The sequence below is a fragment of the Leptonotus elevatus genome, chromosome 6 (assembly GCF_054856555.1).
Source record: "Leptonotus elevatus isolate MCC_2025b chromosome 6, RoL_Lele_1.0, whole genome shotgun sequence".
Classification (NCBI taxonomy): Eukaryota; Metazoa; Chordata; class Actinopteri; order Syngnathiformes; family Syngnathidae; genus Leptonotus; species Leptonotus elevatus.
In genome coordinates, this window is record NC_141244.1 from 1,616,372 (window position 1) to 1,630,977 (window position 14,606).

At 41.3% G+C, this 14,606-nt stretch overlaps 1 pseudogene; it reads left to right on the plus strand.

Moving 5' to 3' along the window:
* The first annotated feature begins 6,588 nt into the window (after positions 1 to 6,588).
* Positions 6,589 to 7,736, plus strand: LOC147171769 (uncharacterized; annotated as a pseudogene).
* The last annotated feature ends 6,870 nt before the right edge of the window (positions 7,737 to 14,606 follow it).

A 14,606-nucleotide genomic window follows, 5' to 3' on the forward strand; every position in this document is an offset into this window, starting at 1 on the left:
AAGCATAGCATGTGTGAGGCTTAACACGAAATGTTGTTGTTCAAAAAGAGTGTCGCGGTGCATCGGCAGACGGATATGTGTTCCCGCTTTGAAGCTATCTCGTGATGAAGTTCTTTGTTGAATGAAAAGAGTGTGTGTCAGTTTTTCTCTTCTTTCAGGATTTCGGGGTAGACTGCCCGAAATCCTTCGATTTGTTACCGGGATTATTCTGCCCGCAAATGTGATTTTTCGTGGAATGATTGCCCAGGAAAAGGCACTTGACTTGATAGCCGTTTTGATGTCCTCAAACGGCCGCTCCAGAACCGGGCACTGATTCAGCTGACGTGGCTCTCAGGTCGGGTCATCCGGTGATCGCAGGTCGGATCGCTGAGCCAGCGGTTGTTCCGGCCGGCCTGGTGGATGACAGGTGGTACCACGTCTTATGCAAGCGCACCGCACAAGATGTTCTCTCCGTCACCCCATGGGATCGTTCTCCTGGGTGCAAAACATTTTAATTTAGTCTCTCATAAACCCACATAAATTTTATTTGGAGAAAAAACACCTGATAGTTTTTGTTAGTTGGGATTAGTAAATGTTATTTGATTAAAATCCGTAGGTTCTGCGCTGTTGGAACAGGAAAAGGTCCATTTTTTGTGACATTGAAATAGAGCCCAGCCTTTGATTGAGTTGAATGACATTCGCTCTTTCATTAATACAACAGACAGAGCTTGTAAATATTTATTTTTCAAATGGGTTTCATATAATAGTAGGTAATTTTTTACCACGATATTTACTGTTCTAAATTTGCATGAAGTTGCCTTTAACCATCCTGAAAGGAATAATTTTACTAGCATCATATATAATCTTTTGCAAACACTGGGCTCCAAACATTACATTTTTCAATTGTTTCTGAGATAAAATATAATATAATTACCTTAATTTGGCGATATGCTTCATTATTGTCTTCGCTTGCTTCAAACTTACTTTGTTTCCGGCAGCTTGATTTCCTCCTTTGTAGATTTCTCACATTCAGACTGTGGATTATCACTTCAAAACATTTTCATTTTACTAATCTAATTCGTCTACATTAATACATTTTTTAAACATGAACACCCTCCTTTTGACAAAGATCCACTGATCTTTTCAAGCCCGTCAAGATAAAGGGAGGAAAAAACAGAGACCTCGTAGCTCATAAATAAGGAACACCAGACTATAGCTTTCCGCAAAAGAAAAAATCAGGCGATTATGAGGCAAACGAGAGAGCTTCAGGTCACTACAATTAAAATAAACACAGGCAGATACAATTTGAGACACTGGTATATTAGGATTTTGGGGTCATAAAAATAGAGGTAACCACATTAATCTAATTCAGGATAGGAATTACACGAAACTTACAAATATCTACCTTATTAACGGGTAAAATAAACATATTATAATTAGAGCCGAAAATAACACAACACTCCTACTTTGAGCAAACCGTCAATTATTCCTAAACTATTAATTAACCCCACCTCTTCTACATAATAGTGTGTCATATAAAACACAACAGTAATACAAAACCCAGCAAACTCGCTGTTATTAACATAATAACATTAACTCAGTACAATAAGATATATGGTACAATATTATGTGTATAGAATATATACTTAGATAATATATATATATATATATATATATATTTATAATATATACTTCTGTGAAGACTTCTGGGAAGTCTTCTACTTATTGCTGCACTTCTTATTTAACTTTAATTTGATCTCCTTTTATTCTGTTGTTTTTTCTATACTGTAACTGCAGCTGGACGGAGTCCAGGAAAAAGTTCCCCACGGGGAAAATAAAAGAATATCGTATCGTATCGTATTTGTTAAATTCCCATTGTACCAATTCAGAAACGGATTCTCCCAAGAAAATAGGCAAAAATTTAGTAGGCTAAACCCAATAATAAAATAGAGTAATTAAGATTGAAATACATTTTCCCAATCATCCCATTTCAAATTCACATATGTTGTTTTCAATTTCCTGAAATACCTTGCTATAGATCACATCTCCCCATCCGACACATCAAAAATGCCCTGCATACAACCAGTTTACCATATCATTGATCGAAGTGTCGGATCCCAGTCGGACCACAGGCTTTTAGTAGTCAATGTTCAGTCCTGGCCAGCAGATGGCAGGGCGGCGGATGTGTCAGGCAATGTTCAAAGCAGGCATTGAGCAGTGATGAGAGGAGACGTCTCTGTAACGAGGCTTGTACACAGTCACTGGGCATTGTGGAATTTGAGCACCATGTTAGTCTGTAGGCACAGGGGAATGACTTTGCTGCGGCGTGAAGCTCTTTGACCTCTGCCATGTCCACCCAGACGCTGGAGGTTGCTGTCTGCAATCGTGGACCTGATGACACATTTCGGCCCTCCCAGGCGCTCACCTGACCAATGAATGCACCCGCCTGATCCAATGCACTTCAAATGACAGACTGAGGAGGATGGGACCACAGCAAGATAGTTTACTTCCTGCTTTCTCAAAAAATGTTTCAACTATACCATAGCTTGTTTTTTTGGGAATGCCCTTCAAAATAGCTACTAGCAATACTTGCAAATACAACGTATCAGCAGCTGGGGCGCATCCCGTTCGCAGTTTGTAATCAGTGAAGGCCATCAAACCCCCATCTGCTTTGGAACTTTAGCATCAGTTTCTGGAATGACACACTCAGAGAAAAACAAATATTAAAAATCATTATTATTATTTAGACTTCAAAAACATTTATAACTTCTCATTCAACTATCTTAAATCTAGCCACAGCTATATAGATGTAGGTATAATTATGTTAACTTAATATAGCTCAATACAAAATACTATTATTTTTTCATTATTCTTTATTAATTTTCCTAAAAAAGAGAAAGTCAACAAATCCATCCTCTATATCAAAAATAATATAATATAAAAGACTTTCTATCCAGTCACTAAAAAAAAATCGAATCTAATATTCTTCTACAAGAACTCAGCAATATCCTTCAAATACTGTTATTTGTTTTTTTATTGTTTATCATTCCTCTCTTACCAAGAAAAAAGAAAAACTCCCATCTCACACACACAAAGCCCCCCCCCCCTTTTTTTCCTTATTTTTAGAGACGGGGGGAGCGGAAAAAGAAAAAAAATCTTAGCATCATCACATCGCAAAATCTATTTTACCACATTCCCAATCGAAAAACAAATGCCATTATCACACCAGTCTCATCTCACACAAAAACAACACCAAACATACAGTTAAAGATATTGAAGAAAAACAAACAAAATCTCACTACGCACATTTCTCACTCACAATCACAACCCACTATGGTAGCCCCCACCTTTGGTATCTAGGTCACATACGATTACTCAACAAGTCTCCCAATTTCTCAAACTTTTACAAGTACATACGCACACACTCTTTATTCATTTTAAAATAATAAACGGTTTTGTTCTGTCAATTCGTTGTCTGCAAATCTTGCAGCATTTGAACCGCAGTTTTGTACGGTGATTCAGTAAACGGGTTAATAGCTTCAAACAAATCACCCGGGAGCGGCTTAGCATATGTCGGAGGAGAAGTTATTTTAGCATCAAAATCAGCCACTGTATCATTACCAGCATCTATCAAAGCCCCCCGAGCGATTTTAACGGAACTGGCCAAAGCCAACATTCTAGCATTTCACATAATTTGATCCATTTTTTTTACAATTTCGTCCGACTCTACTACCATTCAAAGAAAATACAAAAATCCCTCGTACCATTTTGTCCAGCGACAGCCGTTCATTCAATCAATCAATAGTTTTTTCATTTTTTGTCGATGTTTTTCGGGCATGGCTCCGACTACAACCTCGGAAGCATTCTTAACTTGTGCATCCAAGAATAAGTTCCGACTATGAACCGGAAGCACATTTAGGTCAAACCATTCGGTATCACGGTTAAAATCGCCCTCCATTTTTATTTTAATTATTCACCACTTCAGTTTATATTCTACTCAAGTCGTATTAATATTTATCAATACAATGACGTCTCACTTGTAGCATGATAGTTCAATAGGTTAAATTTAACGTTAAACAATTTCACAAGAACAACACAGACGCCCACAAAAACGCACACACATAACAGACCTTAAAACATACATAAATAACGAATCACGTGACCTATCGATCGCACAAACAGCGGTACAAATCCAATCCCCGTTGTGTCAACCTGTCTCCATTAATACTAATAATAATAACTAATAATAGTAACGGGAAGAGAAAGGGGAAGGGTGAGGGCATGCAGTGAGTGTACTGTGCTCCGCATCTCCGACAGTCAGAGGGAGACAGGAGGAGAATAATGTTTGTTTTGTTTGCTGCTGCTGTTGAACTTAAATTACTACTCACTATTTTTATTTGATTGTTATTTTGATTGTTGTTGGTTGAAGTTTTGATTTGGTTGCTTATTGTTTGTAGTGTTAACATTGTAAAAATTTCAATTTATATCTTAACCGTTTTGATTTTAGTTAGAGTTGTGTAATAATAAGACAACAGTTAATTTAAATGTTATTCGATGTATAGTGCCTTTGTTCTCTTCTCTGGGAAAGAAATGTCTAATAAGGTTTCTGTTCTTATCTAAAGGAGTATATGTTTGGAAGTGCAAGCAAAGTTTCTGTCCATAAATTATCCGGTCCAGGAGTCAATTATTTTCCTACATCTGGAGTGGACTAAGATATGAGCTGACGATTTATTATCTGTTTTTGTATTTCACTCTTCCCACAAGGACAGGAGTCAGGAGGGGGAGACTATTTTCTGTAAACACTGTTTTTGTATAAGTTGGGATGAGCCCAGAAGGAGGGCACATTTGGAGACCACTTCTGATTCAGTAAGGGTCCTAAATGACTTTAGAAATTTCTAAATAAAATCTCTTGCAAGAAAGTCTCTCCACTTGATCTCAACTTTGAGTTTTATTTCAACACGCAAGAAAACAGAGAACGTTTTCTATCAGATGGTGACGCCCGACGTTTTGACGATTGCGGGCTGCGGCGTTCACGGACGGTTCTGTCTGTTTGGGACCGCTGCAACCGGTTTTCGTCTTCTAAATTGTCTAAATTTTACATGAGGTCTGAGTGAACAGGTAGTAGTAGAGTTTGAAGTCGTTCGATTAACGGAGGGACGCGAAGTCCTTGATGTGGGATTTTACTACGACATTGAATTATACACGTACGTGGTGACGAGGTCATTGTTTACGGATGTACCGCCACGTTGGTTTATGCGCAGCTGAAGAAGCATTAAGAATTTTAAAATATACAGGTTGAAGCAAGCAGTTTTATTTTGTTTTTGGGACGGGAGTCTCGCCGCTGTGATGAAATTGATAGATCATGATGGTTATTTTATGAATTTTGAGAGGAAAACGGATAGGCGCGGGGGTTTTACGCTGCCGCTAAGAAATCTAGAGATTATGATGGTTATTTTATGAATTTTAAGAGGTACAGGTTGACGTAGGGCTTTATTACGCTACTACTAAGAAATCGGGAGATCCGGATGTAATTTATTTTTTATTATTTTTAACGAAGGTACGTTGTATTTTGTGAAGTGTGTTCGTGCGCTTCGGAGGTATTTCCTGTTTCGTACTGTATTTGTTACGTGTGTCCGAGCTCTCATGTTTGTCTGTATTGGTTAAATGTGTCCGTGTTTTTTCGGAGTTATTTCATGTTTGTGGTTAATTTTATTAGTTTTTTTTGAGGGGAGGAACGAGTAACGTTGTCGAATAAATTTAACCTATTGAACTATCATACTACAAGTGAGACGTCACTGAATTGATAAATTTAATACGACTTGAATATAATAATAACTAAAGTGGTGAATAATTAAAATAAATAATGGAGGGCGGTTTTGACCGCGACACCGAATGGTTTGACCTAAAAGTACTTCCGGTTCAGTCGGAACTTATTCTTGGATGTACAAGTTAAGAATGCTTCCGAGGTTTCAGTCAGAGCCATGCCCGAAAAACATCGACGTAAAATGAAAGTACTATTGAATGATTGGATGACGGCTTGCTGTGAAAAAGATTGGTTTCCACCGTTGACATCCGCGGTTTGCTTGATATCTTTGATGAAAGCGGTGGAATTGGCATGCGTGAAAAAACGTCAATCACTGGACAAAATGGTACGAGAGACTTTTGTATTTTCTTTAAATGGTAGAAGAGTCCGACGAAATTGTAAAAAAGTGGATCGAATGATGATTAATGCTAGAATGTTGGCTTTGGGCAGTTCTGTTAAAATCGCTCGGATGGCTATGATAGAAGCTGGTGATGACAAAGTGGCTGATTTTGATGCTAAACGAACAGCTCCACCGGCGTATGCTGAGCCGCTCACGGGAAATATGTTTGAAGCTATAAACCCGTTTACGGATTCACCATATGGTACTGCTGTTCAGATGCTGCAAAATTTGCAGGCGCCTATATTGACTGTAAATGGCGGTAATCTCAATGTGGATTGGAATGGTGAAAATTGTGATAAAAATCCTCAACGCGACTCTGTTTTGCAGGCTGCGGCTGACGGCTTGGCAGCTGGCGTAAACGCCTCTGTGAAACAATTGGGAGGAAAAATTAGACAAAGTATTGGCTATGAAGGATGACCCGCAGGAAAAATTTAACCAGGCTAGAGCTTTCGGTTTGGAACTGACTAGACACGCTGAAGTGCCCCAGGTAGTTCGTAGTAAATGGCGTACGATTCTTTCTCGCTTTGAAAAAGCTGCAGACGACGAATTGACAGAACAAAACCGTTTATTAAAGGCGGAACGAGACGAATTGTTTCGACAACGTGAACGTGACATGACTAATGAAGCTTCTAATGCATTGGCGAATAGGTATCAAATTAGCTCATCTGATATGTGCTGTCGGGGATGTTATGGGAATACGTGACCTTAGTGCGACCGACAGGCTCCCAGACAGTACTCCTAAAAAACCTGCGACTCGTTATAAAGTAGGTTTGCAAGCACCCATGTTGGCGAAAGTTGATCCAGCCACCGGGAATTCGGCTACCGTGTTTAAGCCTTATTTGCCTTCTGACTTGAGCGTACTTTTGCATAAACTTCCCCCACTGCCGACGGGGGGTGAAAACTGGCTGAGGTCTCTGCAGAGATAGGTGACAGGTCAGATTTTAACTGCGGGAGATGTGCGTGCACTCTTAACGCAGGCATGCCCTCTCTCTCAACTGGAAGTGCTGATGACGAATTCAGGAATATCATCTTTAATGGATGGTGAGGCACTATCACGTGATAATTTTTTGACACTGTTTGAGGTGCTCGGCGGATTGTTCCCAATCCCGGAAATTGTCATATCTGACTTGATGTTTGCTCCAAAAGCTGATGAGGAGGCTACGGCGTTTATTGACACTTGCCAACTGACTCTGCACTGTATTCACAAGTTTTTAGAGCAGCGGTGCTGAAAGGTGTCCCTAGGTCTGTTGTGTAGGCCATGGAGGTGAATCCCGATTTGCCCGGATCTGACCACGCCAGATGGTTGTCTCATCTTAAACATCATCTGAGAAGGTATGCGAAAGATATTGAATCAAAAACTGAAAAACATAGGAATACTGAATTACAATTGGCAATTATGCAATTACAAACTTTGAGAAAAAAGAGGAGAATTTTGCTCTCCCGGCTCCTACTGTGGACTCATCACCTTTTGTTGTTTCTGAGTGTGCTATGTATCAGTCGGGATCAGCCATCAACCGTGACCAGTGCTTCAGTTGTGGCCGTTTTGGACACTGAGCAGATGCCTGCCGACAACACCCACGTGGGAGGGGCAGAGGTAGCAGACGTCAACAGGGCAGACGCAGCTTTTACCAGCCAAGGGGACGTGAGTCACAGAATTTTCCTCCTCGCCCGGCTTCATCCCAGCAGCTATATCCACCGGTGCCAAATCAGCAGTTCCTGCCGCCACCTAGCGGACAGTTTCCGCAATGACGGGACCCAGAATCCACCTTATTTGCATTGCAGGAGCCTATGATTGCATTAAAGGTGAGTGGAACTACTTTATCATTTATGGTAGACACTGGAGCACGTCACTCTACCATTATGACATTACCACCTGGAAGTACGCTCACCGCTGATGGCATTTCGTTGGTTGGATTCAAGGGAGAAAACACTATTCTGCACATGACAAATCCGTTACAAACGCAGTGCTGCACGCAGACTTTCATGCATTAATTCGTGTACGCACCGAACTGTCCTGTACATCTTTTGGGAAGGGATCTTCTCATAAGAACTGCTCCATTGATCCAATGTGGGCCGGACGGGCTAACGCTTCAGTTCCCAGATGGACATACTCATCACTGCGTGGGGGACTCCGCCTCCAATGTTTCCTCCCAGTTCCCAGTGGTAACTCAACACGCCATGACATGCACCACTGCTGACATCTACTGGGCAAAGATTGACACTGTTTCCTCAGGCTGGAGGATGCGTAAACTTTTTGGACACTTTGGTCATCGTGGGTGAGAAATCTAAGATCATATGATGTGATATCGGACTGTATACATTGCACATTATTTTATGACAGGTGTGGTGATGAGATATACAGTGAAGCATTCCGTACAGTTGTTGACAACGCCTGGGAGTTGCGTGTAGGTGATCTGTTTGCAGGAAAACCCGGCGTGGCTTTTTCTGTTAATCTGACTGAAGAACAATCTTGGTGGTATGAGATGGCGGAACCACCTGGTGAATCTGTGCTGGCATGTCATCCTCATATTTCACTGATGGTGTCATCCCAGCACACGGCAAAAGATTTGGGTCCATTTGTCCTGGCCTGCACAAGAGCAACGGATTGGCAACATTCTATACATACAGATTTACTATATTCCAAATCTCTGGATGCCTATTGGATTAAATCTGATTTGTTTATTTCCATGTCTGTCTTAGAACATCAGCTTTTGGACCGACATCATGGACGAGAGACATCTGACAGCGAGCTTGCTGGTGACATGTTACAATCCTTGCCTGCTGCACTGTGGTCTACTGACCCGACTGATGTGGGCCTGTGTAAAGTTGCTCCAGTAACTTTTGAATTAAAACTCGACTCCGTTTGGGTGCCGCAGTACCCAATGAAAAATGAAGGGCGACTTGGCATCTCAGTAACAATTGATGGTTTGCTAAAAACAGGGGTTATTTGTAAAGTTGATAAGTCTAGTTACAATACTCCCATTCTCCCAGTAGTAAAGAAAAACACTGGTGAATTTTCCTATGGTGCATGATCTCAGAGCTATTAATGCTAAAGTTTTGACACCAGCACTCCCGGTGCCAAACCCGCATTCTGCGCTGTCACAAATTACTCCATTGCATACGCATTTCACCTGCATTGATCTTGCAAATGCATTTTTTTGCCTCCCTTTTGACCTGTCTATGCAGAAGTATTTTGTATTTACGTGGAATAATGAGTGTTATTCCTACACCCGGCTTCCTCAGGGTTTTGTGTTGTCTCCTGGAGTTTTCAATGCTTCCCTTCGACAGCTGCTGTCACCTCTCCAACTTCCTCCTGATGTTATTTTAGTGCAGTATGTGGATGATCTACTCCTAGCTGCACCATCCGAGGAGTCCTGCCTTCAAGCTACACAGCTCCTTTTGAGCCACCTGGCTTCGGTGGGCTTGAAGTGCTCCAAAGGCAAACTCCAAATTGCCCGACCTCAGGTTTCATTCTTGGGTCGACTTATCTCGGGGCATGGAACAGGTATTTCTCCGTCACACAAAGATGACATTTTGCACCATCCCAAACCGACAAATGTTAAACAAATGTTGGCTTTTCTGGGTCTGTGCAACTATTCCAGACATCATTTTCCGGATTTTGCGGAACTGACTCATTCTCTCAGACAATTAGTGAATGAAAAAGGAATGAGAAACCTGTCACATGCTCTTAATTGGACTCCAGCTGCTGAGAACTCTTTTGTTCTGCTGAAACAGTTTTTGTCATCAGCTGCGGCTCTTGTCGTCCCTGATTACACTAAAATGTTCTTCCTGGATGTTTCTGAAAAATCCCTCAGTGTGTCAGCTGTTCTTTTTCAGAAGGGGAAAAATGGTAATAGACATGTTTGCCTTTATGCATCAACACCTCTTGAAAAATATGAACAACGTCATCCTCTGTGTGCAGCCTTTGCTTCAGCATTAGCTCGCCTGATTCAGAAAACATCTCATATTGTGTTACATCACCCGCTGACAGTACGTACATCACATAGTACAGTGCAGTACATAACCAGCCAAGCATTTACTATGACAGGGGGACGACAGAGAAAGATTGAATCAGTTCTGACACAACCTCACATTTTGTTTGTACATGAGGGAATTAACATGGCAGAAGGTATGTTGGAGGGACAATCCCACTGCTGTACTCAGCGAATTTTGGAAGATAACTCACTGAGAAATGACCTTTACGACACACCACTGGACGACCCAGACTTGACGTTATTTACGGACGGCTGTTGTTTTAAAGGCAATAAAGGACTCCAGTCAGGTTTTGCTGTAACACAGATGATTGGAACAACTTTTGACCCGATAGTGGCAGACAGACTCACAGGGCCACAGTCAGCTCAAAGAGCAGAAATAGTGGCTGTGACAACTGCATTAAAAATAGCAAAAGATAAGACTGTGAACATTTACACCGGTTCTGCTTATGCGCATGTAGTGATACATACAGCCATAAAAGAATGGCAAAGAAATGACTTCATGACTGCTTCAGGGACGCCTATCAAACATCATCAAGACATCTTTGATTTGAAAGACGCCTTACTACTGCCTAAAGCAGTAGCTGTGATAAAATGTAAAGGACATTCAAAAAATAATGATTTTGTGTCAGTAGGAAATGATTCGGCAGACAAGGTGGCAAAACAAGCAGCGGGTTACAGCCCAACATTACAATTGATGGTGAGCGAAGGTGAATTAGGACAAGAAATAACCACAGAAACAATTAAGCTGTGGCAGGAGAAGGCCAGTCTGGAAGAACAAAGTGTGTGGCTGTCAGAAGGAGGACGAAAGGATGGAGCAGGTATATGGCAGAAACAAGGTAAATATATCCCATCGGAGAAACAATTAAAAAACCTGATTTCTGAAGCCCATGGACTGTGCCATGTTGATACAGAGGAAATATTGAGACGACTGCGCAATTGGTGGCATCCTTACATGAGACAAATTGTTAAAAGTGAACTGCAGGACTGCAGTGTTTACAATAAATTTAACAGTATGCCGACATCTAAACCTCCTCCGGGCACTCACGATCCAGAAGTGACTGCCCCGGGACAGGTAATTTCAATGGATTTTACTGACATGATAAGATCAGTGGAAGGATACTGATATTTGTTGGTAATTGTGGACTCCTTTTCCGGATGGCCTGAGGCATATCAATGTAAATCTGAAACAGCAGAGGTCGTGGTAAAACATTTGATTAATTATTACATACCATCAGATGGGTTTCCCAGAAAAATTAGATCAGACAATGGAACCCATTTCAAAAACAAACATCTACAGGAAGTAGAAAAAACATTGGGGCTAAGACATACATTCGGGTCAGTCTATCATCCCCAATCCCAAGGACAGGTTGAGCGAATGAATAGAAATATTAAAGAAAAATTAGCTAAAGCACTGGCCTCGTCAAATTTGAATTGGCTACAAGCTCTTCCTATTGCATTAATGAATGTGCGAATGTCACTAAACTCAGCCAAAGGCTGGACTCCATTTGAAGGTCACAAAAACAGACCATTTCCGGCTCCTGTTGCACCGCTGGGTGAGTCGCACATTGCAGGACCTCCAGTACTGAAACAGTTAGCATCTACGTTCTCCAAGCTAACAAAAAAGTGGCCAGATGCTCCTTTAGAAATAAATGATTGTGAATATGTGTGGTTAAAAGTGACTAAAAGAAAATGGTCTGCTCCTAGATGGACCGGACCCCACAAGGTCACGGAGAGAACGTCTTGTGCAGTGCACTTGCATAAAAAGGGGGACACCTGGTACCACATCTCGTCTACCCGGCCCGCTGGATCCGCCTCTGGCTCAGCGATCCCACCACCTGCGGACCAACGGACGACCCGACTTGAGGGCCACGTCTGCTGATCCAGTGATCCAGTGCCCGGTTGTCGAGCTGCTGTTTCAGAGGACATCATTCAACGGAGATTGAGTCAAGTGCCCTTTTTCCTGGGCATCATTCCACGAAGAATAATCCCGGTGACAAATAAAAGGACCTTGGGCAGTCTACCCTGGGGTCTTTAAAAAGAAAAAAACTAACACGCCACTCTTTTCATTCAACAAAGAACTTCATCACGAGATGGCTTCGAGGCGGGAACACATCTCCAAACGCTGTTACATATTGACACTTTTTCTCATGTTGATGTTGATGCTGATCTGGTATTTCTGTAACCCCCTTGCTCCAACTTTGAGCGTAACTACTACATATCGTATTAAGCGAGGTATTGATTCTCCACGCATTCCCTGGATCATATCCTGGACTTATGATAACTCAATTGCTGTGATAGTGGCTCCAAACACACCTGTTAAAATTCCAATTAAATCTTTGAAGGGATTTACGAGAGGGAAGCAGACAAAAGGGGGGGACTGGGTGACATACTGGTGGTATTTGACAGGACATTTACGGCAAGACTGGAGTGCTCTGATAACCACCCAGAACGGACGATACTGGCCTCCGGGAACTAGCACGGAGGCAATTTTCTTTAGCAAAAGGATAACATTGCGTAAAATGGGAGGTCGACTCGATTTGACCTTTGCTCTTCCTGATGGAAATATATGTCCGCCTAATGCAACTCTATATAACAACTACTGTTTTGGGCTATTGTTATGGGCATGGTTTTTCGGACCTGATCCATATTTTCCCATTTTAGTTTGTGTAAATAAGACTATGAACAACCAAAAATGATTGATAATTGGGAACCAAAATCTCCTCCTTCTTTTCAGAGAACCAAACGGTATTCTTGGCAAGAGCAGAATGTCGCCACCTACATTGATGCAATTGGAGTACCAAGAGGTGTGCCAGATGAGTACAAATTAGCTGATCAAGTACTCTCAGGATTCAAATCTCTAATTTGCTGGTGGTGCACCATTAACAAAAACGTAGATAGAATTAATTATGTACATTATAATGTCCAAAGGCTAGGAAGTTGGACTCAATCTGGTTTTGAGGCTGTACGCGGCCAGTTAGCTGCCACATCTTTGATGACATTCCAAAATCGAATTGCACTAGACATGTTGCTGGCAGAAAAGGGCGGAGGTTGCTCAATGTTTGGAGATCAGTGTTGCACTTTTATTCCTAACAACACTGCACCAGATGGAAGTTTAACCATTGCAATTGAAGGACTGCGGACAATAAGCTGTGCGCGTGCGCAATCGCACACTGCCCGCATATTCTCAGCGCACAAGAAAATCTATCCAGCGCATAAACATCAACATAACGTATTAATTAATATCTAATATTAGACTTAATCTAATTAATTCGCCCAATAATATTGTTTTTTTGTTTCTCACTCAGTGAGTGACAGGTGTCCAGCCAATGATACGATACGGTTCACTTACGGTACGAAGCCAATCATGGCATTGACGGTGCTTGCGTCTGGGCCCTGCCTATATGCGCCGTGCAGGTTAGCTAGCAGGTTAATAGACGCTAATACAAACCCCGCATCATGGCGAAACGAACAGGCAGCGACACATCCACTCACCAAGCCACAGTAAAAAAGAAATGCAGTTCTTTTAAGATGGAATGGTTGTCGGAGCATGTGCAAATTGAATAAAAAGCGGTGAAATTGGGTGAGATTTTTTCTTTTTCAAGTGAGAAAGGTCTACTCTGCAAAACATGCAGCGAGAGGAGATCTCACAGCTTGTGGATATTTGTGCTACATTTCAAGCTTCCAGTGCCGACTGTGAAAGAGGATTTAGTTTAATGAATCATATCAAAACAAAATCCAGAAATCGTCTTGAAATGACACATTTGGACCAGCTAATGCGCATAAAGTCAAAGCAAGAAGCAGACGAAGCAATTAACCTGGACAAAGTGTACAACCATTGGAGAAGTAAGAAGGACAGACGTGAAAAATAAGGTAAAATTTAAGTCAGATTTGTGCATATTCTAGTGACGGTTATTAAGATTTTGTCTTTATGGATATTAATCATTAAATGTTGTTACTATTAGATCATTTATGGGTAGTAGAAATGCCAAGAAAAACTGTGTATTTAGATATTTTACAGACAAAGTGTTACAGGAATTTGCACTGCATCACAAGCTACAGCACAAGTCATTGTGCAAAATGTGAATGTTTTAATGTGAGCAAAATGTTATGTCTGAAAGGTGTATATGTCTCATATCTTCCAGAACAGGACCCTCAGCCAGGCCAAAGCAGGACTCTTCCCATGGCCAAAGCAGGACTCTCACATACTGTATAACATTTACACATCCCATTTTTCAGATTTTTGTCTTTTTTTTAAGTGGACCAAATTACTTATTTAAAAATAAAGCGTGCATATCTGATGTTGCTCACAGTAGTCCTGTTTGCTCGGGGAGCTTGTGTGTATGCCCAGATACATGAAAAATTAGAGGGAACATTGACTGCGGACACTCAATAAGAAAATGAAAGAGCATTCCGGTGTGAATACTTCTGT